This window comes from Puntigrus tetrazona, chromosome 7 (genome assembly GCF_018831695.1).
Source record: "Puntigrus tetrazona isolate hp1 chromosome 7, ASM1883169v1, whole genome shotgun sequence".
Taxonomy (NCBI): domain Eukaryota; kingdom Metazoa; phylum Chordata; class Actinopteri; order Cypriniformes; family Cyprinidae; genus Puntigrus; species Puntigrus tetrazona.
In genome coordinates this window covers 18,899,586-18,909,647 of record NC_056705.1, presented here as the reverse complement: position 1 = coordinate 18,909,647, position 10,062 = coordinate 18,899,586, and positions in this window count along the sequence as shown.

The window sequence follows — 10,062 nt, the reverse complement described above, 5'->3', positions numbered from 1 at the left end:
AGTGTGGTATGTATATTGTGTGTTTTGTCTTCTAAAAACTATAATCTTTGCTGCTTGTCCATGGCCATTCATGTTTATGCTTACTGAATGCTGATTAAGTGATTCTTATAAGGAGAGATCAAATGTATTTAATAAATAAATGTATAAATGTAGCCAACTTTTATTAAATCATTTTTAGCAAACTCAATCTATGATACAAATGAATGAAACGCTATTATTGAAACGAAGTAGGTCATAAAACGCACACTTCTGATATATTTCCCTGGAAACATCCTCATTAGCTAAAAGTGAAGTTACTGTACCCTGCAGCGTGATACTGTACCCAGCAGAGGGCAATGCTGGGATGCAGTGTTACTGAAAGTTGAGACAATCGATTAGGCTTGAAATTCAGGTTAAAAACCCCAGAGATATTTACTAAAATCAAGGTGCATATATATATATATATATATATATATATATATATATATATATATATATATATATATATACAGGTTGTAAAAAAGCGTTCTCGTAGAACTTGTGAGCTGGTAGGTTTCCGAGAACGACTTTATAGCTGACCGCTTTAAATTCATTAAACGCTATGATGAGGAAATGACAGTGCAAAAGTTTAGCATCCTATTCCAAAGGTTGTGAACAGCTCCAATTGGAACATCACGTGTTGTCATCCTGAAATCATAATATGAGAATGAATCATACGTTTCTATTAACAGTAATTCTCTTCACATGATATCTAGACACATCTTGAAATAGATTAAATCATACGACAGTCAACATTTTTTTATATTATTGGGTCATGCAGCTGCTTCCATATGAAGGTGTCTGTTTTAGAGTCAACCAGGGGCGGTTTCTATGGTCGTTATTTCCATTGAACTCTATTGGTAAATCGACAGAACTTGTGACCATTGCTTTTGGGAAATACACCCCAGGTTGATACCGAGCTCTCAAAATGGGAATAAAGAAGAACTTGGGATATTTCCAATATCCCCTTTCATTACCAATTTGAATATGTGTAATTAGATTATCACCCGAGTAGCCTATTTCAGGGTTTCATTTCATTCACATTATATCTTGTGATGAAGAAGATGCGTGGATCAGATTTAATGGAGGAGCACTAATATAAAAGTACTCCAGTAGTTTCCAGAACCGCTTCCAACAACAGAACGCTCAAAGTCCTCTGGAGATTTCTGGTAGACGGCCATATTAAAAATCAATGATCTTTGGTTTTTATAAAATGCTAAAGCGCTTAGACAATAAAACATGTCATATTGCATTTTAAATAACATTCTGGTCTGTGTGGGGATATTTACTGTAGATTTCTGAGTCTCTGTCAGTTGCAGTAGGCTGCATATGTTTATTGGCAGAAAAAAATATGTTTTTCTATCTGCACATTTTCACGCCTTTCCTATATGGATATTCAGTGTGCATTTCAAGCTTATTCCAGTGGGGCAGTAAAAATGTGTATACACACACACTCCAGTGCTCCTTTGTAGTCATAGAAGAGATAGGATGAGAGAGATAGAGAGTCAAAGGGGCTTGGCTGCTTTACAGGGTTCCCACCAGAAGTGATATGAAAGGGCAGACAGCAAAGAGTAGTAGATGAATGCATGTGTGTCGATGTTTCATGTGGGCATGCAGTCAGAGCTGCTCTCAAATCAGCGCTGATACAAAGATCACAGATTGACAGATGGAATATGATAAATTTATCTTTTATATTAAGGCATATTAAAGGGTATAGCAAATTAGCTGCTATTTAATTTATTAAATAGTTCAACTTTAATATTAACAGTTTAGTAATGATATTATTTTCTGTATAATATTAATGAAAGCATAATATTATCAAGAGAATAAAATCCCAATTCAAAACAAATCCATAATTTATATATTTAAAGTTGTATTTATTGTCTTTTATAATCAACTGCTTTTTCGTTTTGCTCCTTTACTCTCTCTCTCTCTTCATTATCTCCTCCTAGAGCTCCTCTATCTCCACTGCCAGTAGTCTCAACCACTTAAGCGATTGTGAAGGTTTAATTGGTGTTCATTAAACTTTCAGGGCTGGCTGCTCAATGGCAGGCCGTCCTGTGACAGCACAGGAAGATGAAGTAACAGCATGAGCAGAAGGCCCAGAGCAGAATTACTGCACATGCTCAGTGGCCTTCAGCCTCATCATCAGCACAGTCACAGATAGTTCAGCTCATTACTCACCTCCGTGAGCAGCAGAGGAGGTTATGTCCTCTACAGGAAGAAGTGCTGTCATCACACATGTAACTATACTTAAGGAGATTGAGCTATATAAACAGCAGTTATTTTAAAATTGGAACGTCCAGCAGACCTATTGGACTATCCTTGAATCTGATATAATGGCTCCAAACAGAAGTAAGGTCCTTCAGGGATTTCCTGATTTCAGTACTAATTGGAGTCCAAACTGAAACCCTGCCCTATTCCCAAGCGCAGAATTGATCTTTGTATCAATGAAAAGGCTTATCTTACTTGTAATGTATTATTTATAAAAGGACAGTTCAAGACTTGAAAAAATGGCTGATTTGTTTTCTGTCTGATTTGCTGACAGCTGTTGCGAGATTTAGTCGCTTTATTGCCATATAAACCCATGGTTTCAATGATACCCTACTTGTGGGACTGTAAGATTTGTAAAATGTTTCTTTTAATAATTTCATGCACAGTTAGCACAAACTTTACGTTTAACGAACTATTTCATTTCACAGTGCTTACTTATGCAAAGCTGTTACTCAGATATGAATAATATATTGTGTAGTATATATAATAATGAATATTTAAGATATTATCTTAGGACTTTCCATAGACATAATGCATTTTATATTGTATAAACTGTATATTAGATCCTCCTACCCTAACCATACCCCATTGTGAGGTGGTTAGGGGTGGAGGATAAAATATACAGTTGGACCAAACCAAGGGGACCAAAATCTATTTTTTATTAGTTTCTCCCAAGCTTGTCTTACAAGTTCCTGCAGGTTAAACCCCAAGTGTTACTATTTGTCTGCTTACCTCGACTCGGGCCATCCTCCAGAATTGTACAGGTGTTCAGCCTCTTGTGTGTGAGGGTGTGTAGTAGGTAATTTACGATAACCACAATTGAGAAGGTGAATAACCAGGGCTGAGATTTCATGCACACACATAAACACAGGTATGTAATTACTGGCAAGGTAATTATCACTGTAAATACCCCAATTATCACAAGGACTAGTTTTGTTTATGTACCTCATGAACAGCATTAGATCTATGTAGGCAGATGAAACAGACTGTAATGATACCGTTACTGACATAGAATAGCATCAGTGATAATTATGTGAAGAACTTTGTGTTCTGATGTGTGAACGTGTCGGATGAATCATGGACCCAAATAGCACGTACAAATGTAACCAGGCAGCAGGGAGGCATGGGAGAAATGGGCTGCCCTTGAAAGCAGATCACATACTTGTGTTGCTATGGCTACGGTCCCTATTAGGTAACTAGGTTGCCATAGTGTCTGAAAAGATCAAAGCTCAGCAGCAGAGCGAAGAACTGGGGGTACATGCACTCAAACAGAGAAAAAAACAGACCCTGCACTGGACACACGCTCACAGAAGGCCACACATGCATTTAGCTTCCTGTGAGTCAACACGGACATAAAAAGACTAAATCTTAAACCAAACCTTGGGAGCACTTCATATGACAAATTTCGGGATGTATTTAAGACATACGACAGACATGCAAAGTCTTAAAGATATGCAGTATATAAAAGGACAAATACAACAAAGTTATTCAAATGATTCGTTTATTTTTCTTGAACTTAATTTGCCTTTACTGAAATCTTCAGAAGTCCCCTAAAACATTTAGTTGGTTAAATAAATAGTAGGTTATCATAGAGAGTTAATTTCAAACACAGCCTTTCTGACAAGCTGATAACTGCAATTAGCAACAAAGCTGGTAATCTGTTAGAAGCAACAAAAGAGCCTTTGAAGCATCCTCTCAACAGAATTCAGTTATATTTAGCTCATTGTGTAACTGGAATCATGCCTATATAGTTTATTTTCATAATAGACTTTTATTTGACTTTTTCAAATGCGCACGTGGAACTGAGGTATATTTAATATTTACTATCGACATCATGCAGTTTGCATTCATTAGTAACGTTTTTAATCCACCTAAGAAATTAGGATTGTATAGTAGCTACCTAAGGATGTGAGGAAAATTTACCTAAGAATAACCTTGCAAAGTTTAGCTACATAGTATAATATAGGAAATATTACTGTAATATTTACAATCGCATAAATACTTGGGTGATGGATTTAGGTCAACTCTGGTTTCTAAAGGTGTCATGAACTTTTATTTTTGTACTCTTATTGTGTCACAATTTAGTCTCATGTTCTATTTTTAACCCTCCTTAAAAGAACACTGTATGAACAGCATTGTATCACTGGCTAGTAGTCATGTATGTTTGGCAGCCTACTGCCTTCACACACAGTCAACGCTGTGGACTAGGTTAAAACCTTGTACCATCATTTGGTTTCTGTTCACTCTCTCTCGTAAACACTACATGCATGAGTTGGTGGGCAGGGCTAAACAGGCAGTGCTGTAGAAGCAGGTTTTGATCTACTTCTGCGGAGGCAGTGCTTATCCACACTATAACATCATAGAGGTTTACATTTCACAAGCTGTCATTTTGGCACACTAACTTCCATAGGTAAAGATTCCTCATTAGCTTACAGTTAATAATGCAAGTCATTTTTTGATCAGTCTACTTAACCCAGTACAAGTTAAGTTTGTGCGTCTACAACAGCAAAATATACAAGTGTATATCTTTGAATATTCGTTGATCGAATGATTCAAGCTGACCGTTCCAAAATGGTGGAATCCATACATATCTATACTAGTTTCAGTATAAGCTGTTTTTAAGTAATAGATTTTTGAGATTTGCAAATTTACAGGATGCTTACATAGTTTCTCATAGAATTTTGGTCTCTCAGTTCATGACCCCTTTAAAATGTAAAGACATTTATCCGTGAGCGTCTCTTCGATTTAAAGTGAACCCTACAATTTGGACAAGTGTAGCCTTGTGCTATAATGTAAAAAATAAATTAATTAAAAGGCAGATGGTTTTTATTTGTGAAAATTTTATATTGTATTAAATGTACTGTTTTAGTAATATCTACTTTGGAACCTATTTGAGGGAATTACGCAATATTTGCAACAAAGCTTATGAAGTATAGCTACTTCTTATTCTGGTTTCTTCACCTGCAGATTTTAAAACTCCATTAAAAACATGTCTAACTCAATGGCAGTGAGTTAACTTCATGCTAACTGGTTATAGATATACTGGTGTCAGTTTTTACTGCATTCTAAAATTGATTCTAAAAGAACACATCAATGTGTGTTTGACACACTTTCTGTTTGAAAAGTTTAAAATCTCACTTCATTTAAATAACCACTTGCTTGTGTGTACTGATCTCCTTGCTGGGTTTAAGGAAAGAAGGAGTTAAAATTGAATTAGAAACATTATAAATACATACAATTTATCCACTAACATTTATAAACTATGCAAATACAGGGCTCAACAATAAGGGCTCAGTTGTCAGATGATCAGTCAGATCAGTGCTATACTTTGAATATGTTTATTGATCTTTATATACAGAAATACATAGAAAAAGGTCTGCAAAGTCTGCTGAAAAAGGCCACCAAAATCAAGGCTATTTGTCTTACTAACATTTCTTTAAAAACTGGTCCACACAAAAATGTAATGGTCATGACTTACTCACCCTTATGTTGTTCGAATCCTGTATGCAGTTCTTTCTTCAGCAGAACATAAAAGAACATATTATGAAGAATATTAGAAACCATTTTCCCATTGACTACCACTGTATGGACAAAAATGGAAGTCAATGAGAAATGAACATATCTTCTTTCATATTCCATAGAAAGAAATCACTGCACAAGTTTGGAAACAGTCGAAGGTGGAGTAAACGATGATAGAATTTAATAAAAGGTAAAAACCTAATAATGTGTTTGTCAATTTTGATGTAAGGAAATGAATTGTTGGACATTCAAATAATTCTTATTGTTGAGCCCTGGAATGTAAAAGTTTACTGAAAAAGTGCAAACAGCAAACAAAGGCAACTGATGAATTACAGCAGCAGCATAACAGTGAACAACATCATTAGTTTGAGCCCATTCTAATTTAAAGGCAGCTTTGTGAATATTTCTTGTGATTCACAAAAAAGCAAAAAGTTATTAGATAGGTTTGACCTTATAACCCTGTAAAGATTACTAGATGTTCTAAGTATTCAGTGGGCAAGCGTGGGCAACACGAAAAGCATATTTACAGTACAGACACACGTACAAAAACACACACATATTTAACACGCATGCACTCAAATACACATTTTACACACCACTACAAGTTGACAGTACTATCAGCCACCGGCAAAAAGTCCCTTTGAAATACATTTAAATGTGTAGAAAGGGGTCTTCCACCCATTTGTGTACAACAAACAGATTATAGAGTGTTATCAAGAAGTGGGAGGGTTGTTCTGGGCCATGCACACAGTGGTTGGAACACCACGATTCATGACACACACAGAGTCTGCAGGCGGTTTGTGCCGGCCCTGCCGAGAAGCCTCTACAGACATGAAAAAGAAGAGAGACAACAGACGAGTTATTACCCAGACACCTAGAGAACAAAGACGGGAGAAGAGGGCGCGGGATGACGTGCGAGCCAGCGCAGAGGAGACATGGAAGGGGTCAGGAGGAGTAGGAGGAAGGGATGAAAGGAGAGCACAGGGTGACGTTAATGCGGTCTGCTAGCAAGCACGTTTTGCAGGCGTATAAGGCAGGCTTTAGCATCATACCTCATTGAGCAGAGTGTATGTTGACACCGCTTGTTCAAAACTTCAGCTCGTTCACAGCATGCAGGTGTTTCACTGTTTCCTTCAAATGTTAATGGTTTAATTCATCACCATGCTCATCAGTGCAGTCTGCCATGCGGCTCCACCTGGAGACATACTTTCTTTTTCTTTTGACTCGCATCAAAGACCTTCCAATGCAGCTCTTTGTGCCAAAGAGAGTATTGGTACATCGTCCAATGAGAGAAACAGAAATAAAACATAAAACATTCCACTGCAATCAATGAAATAAAAAACCCAAGCGCTCTAACAGGTTTCATAGAAAATTTATTTCATGCTATGGTTGAAGTCATGTTTTCCTGTTTTTCTATGCAGTTATTGTTGCATAACATAGTGCATGCATTTGTTTTTTTCCCCCAAAGTTAGCTAAATTGCATACAATTCTCTTATAATGTAAATATACATTTGTCTTTTTTGCTTTTCTTTGTGTTTTAGTACCTAAAAGTAATGAGAGAAAATGTAAAACATCTCAACAGGATGCCGTTTTTCGCTTTTTGATGTTTTTCTCAAAAATAACACTGTTAAAAGTCTGCACTTGATATGTGAAATAAACAGTTGCTCACGACAGTTTCCACAGGATCTATTCACCAATAAGTAAGACATAAAACAGAAAAATATCTCATTTTGCTCAGTTTTTTTTCTCTATAAGATCCAGAATCACAAGCATGCCAGACAGAAACAAAGTTGAAAAGTGGAATTTACAATCTATCTGACGGCAGTAACCACTAGCGTCTCGTTCAGAATTTGAGGTCAATGTGACCAGAGCTGAGTCGTGTGGTTAACAACAAAGACAGAATGAAGAAATCAGTTAGCTGAAATAAAGAACATGGTCTCTGAACATCTCATTATCCATGGCTACATGTCAATTCTGCAAAAGTCAAGAACTCTTGAAAGAAAATATTTGTTTTGTACAGACAAATTCATAACAGATATAGAATATTTTCCTCTCTTTTTTAATGTAACACCATGCAGCTCATGCTAAAATGAACAGGTAAGAGTCCACTACATCTGTCACTGCAGGTACTATCATTAGTATTATGATTATAAAACTTCTTTTGCTGGCTTTAAAGCCATCCGTGCATCACACTCTTCAATCGATGGTCCCCAAGGTCTTCCTTAAAAAAGTCCTGGTCCGTGAGATTCCTCAGGCAGTCGGAATCTGGATAAAAACCCGCGCCACCTCGTCGACTAACAACATCCTGTATTGTGCTTGCTTTACACATACGTCCTTCCTTTGGACTCCAGCCTGAAATCCCTCTGGCCATTGTGTGGAGTCCAGCAAGGCTGGAGAAGGGAAACCAAGGTTTTGAGATGCTGCTGCCTTCTCAGGTCACTTTGAGCACCTCTGACTGCATATACTTAACTAGGGCAGTTTCCTCTTTGCAGGGATCTGCAGTAGAAAATACAGGGGAGGATGGGATTGCTCAGGGTCATCCTGCCATTGGGCCTTGTTTTCATTCAGCTCACAGAATGAGGAGGAAATGGGCTGAGAAAATATGATTTCCCTTTTGTCTGCATTGTAAAAACGTTCATTTGGGTTGCTTTCGCAATCCAGGGCTAAAGAGGTCGGAGAAAGAGAGATGGACAGAAATGCACAGGAAGAGTGAAAGAAGTGCAGAGTAAGGAGAGATGTTTGCTGTGGACAGCGAGAAAAAGGGAGTCCTGATACCTCCTACCTGGGGTCTTGTTAATGAGGTGATGAAGAAAGAAGGGAGGAAGACTCCACCAGAGCAAAGGGGAAGTACAGTAAAAATTAAACGGCCAAACCAAACAAAAAAAAAAGAAACAGTTAAAAAGGTGTTTCGTCCTCCAGGTGTCTGAAAGGACTTTATGTGAGAATATACTCAGACAGGGGAGGATTTATAAGTAAATATTCATAGCAAATCCTTAAAGTATCATTATTTCAATCCAGTTCTGAATTGGTTCCAGGAACAACAACAGTGTGCTCTAAAAGAAAGGTTTACCTTTCTCATCCCAGTTCTTTAGTTGTGTCTGTTAAACACTCGAAACTAGGAAATCCTTAAAAATTTCCTGAGATCATTTGGAGGTTTTCTTTCTCTCTGATGGCTTTGTATGAGTTGAGAGTCGGTGCATGGAAAGACAAGAAACAAGCAAAACGGACGGAAGAGAAAAAGCAGGAAGGGAGGAGACAAAAACACAGCTCCAGAAAACAAGGACCAGAGAACAAGACAGACCAGACCAAATCAAACAGTGCAGAGAACAGAAGGCAGCAGAGCAGGAGGAAGACCCAGGGTAACAGCTCTAACTACAACATCTCCATTTCTTAGAGAATGGAGGGGATTGGAGAATGGGACCGCCGCAGGAGAACAGGTGGGCCGCAGGACCCAGTGGACATCGATACCACCTCGGCCAGAGTTCGGGCCTTCCTTGCTGGTTATGGTGCCCAGGCTTCGGGACTTTGATAACCTTGGTTTAGTAGAGAGAAATGTGCACATGGCAGTTGCTGAGACACAAAGGTTTCATCTTGACCTCTGTCAGTTTGCTCCACACCATGTTTGCTGCTATGGGTCAGGTTTAAAGGGTTTAATATGGCATGCAATCTCTGTGAGGGCATGCACAAAGATCGGTTGGTTAATCTGGCATTAGATCGAGCAAAGAAGTCTGTTGATTGCAAGGCAAAATTTGCAACTAGAATTTAGAATTTCACAGATTCGTTAATTTTGAAATTAAGGCAACCAATAATCCAGTCTAATGATTTGTCAGAGTCAGACCCTTAGGCCATTTTTCCATAGTCTTTTTATGTCTTGCACTATCATTTTGAGTCATTTTAACAACACATTGTAAATATATGACAAATGTAAAAGGAAAGTATCAGCTTTCAAATTATATGATTATTATGTTGCCAAATGGCGGTTGTGATAAAAATAAGGCCTTTTTCTATTCTTTTTTTGTTATTATTTATTACATTTTTGATTGTGTTGGAGTTTTACTGCCTTTATTGTTCATTTCTTTCAAAAACTGCAGTGTACTTATTGGTATGCAATTTCATGTATCACTTAAAAAGTGCACCCGGTACATTTACGCCATGAGACTCGGCAGGCTATTTTATTTAATCAATTAATTAATTAAGTGAAACCAGCCATTTTATTGACACCTTTCCAAGGTTTAAAAAAAAATATTGGAC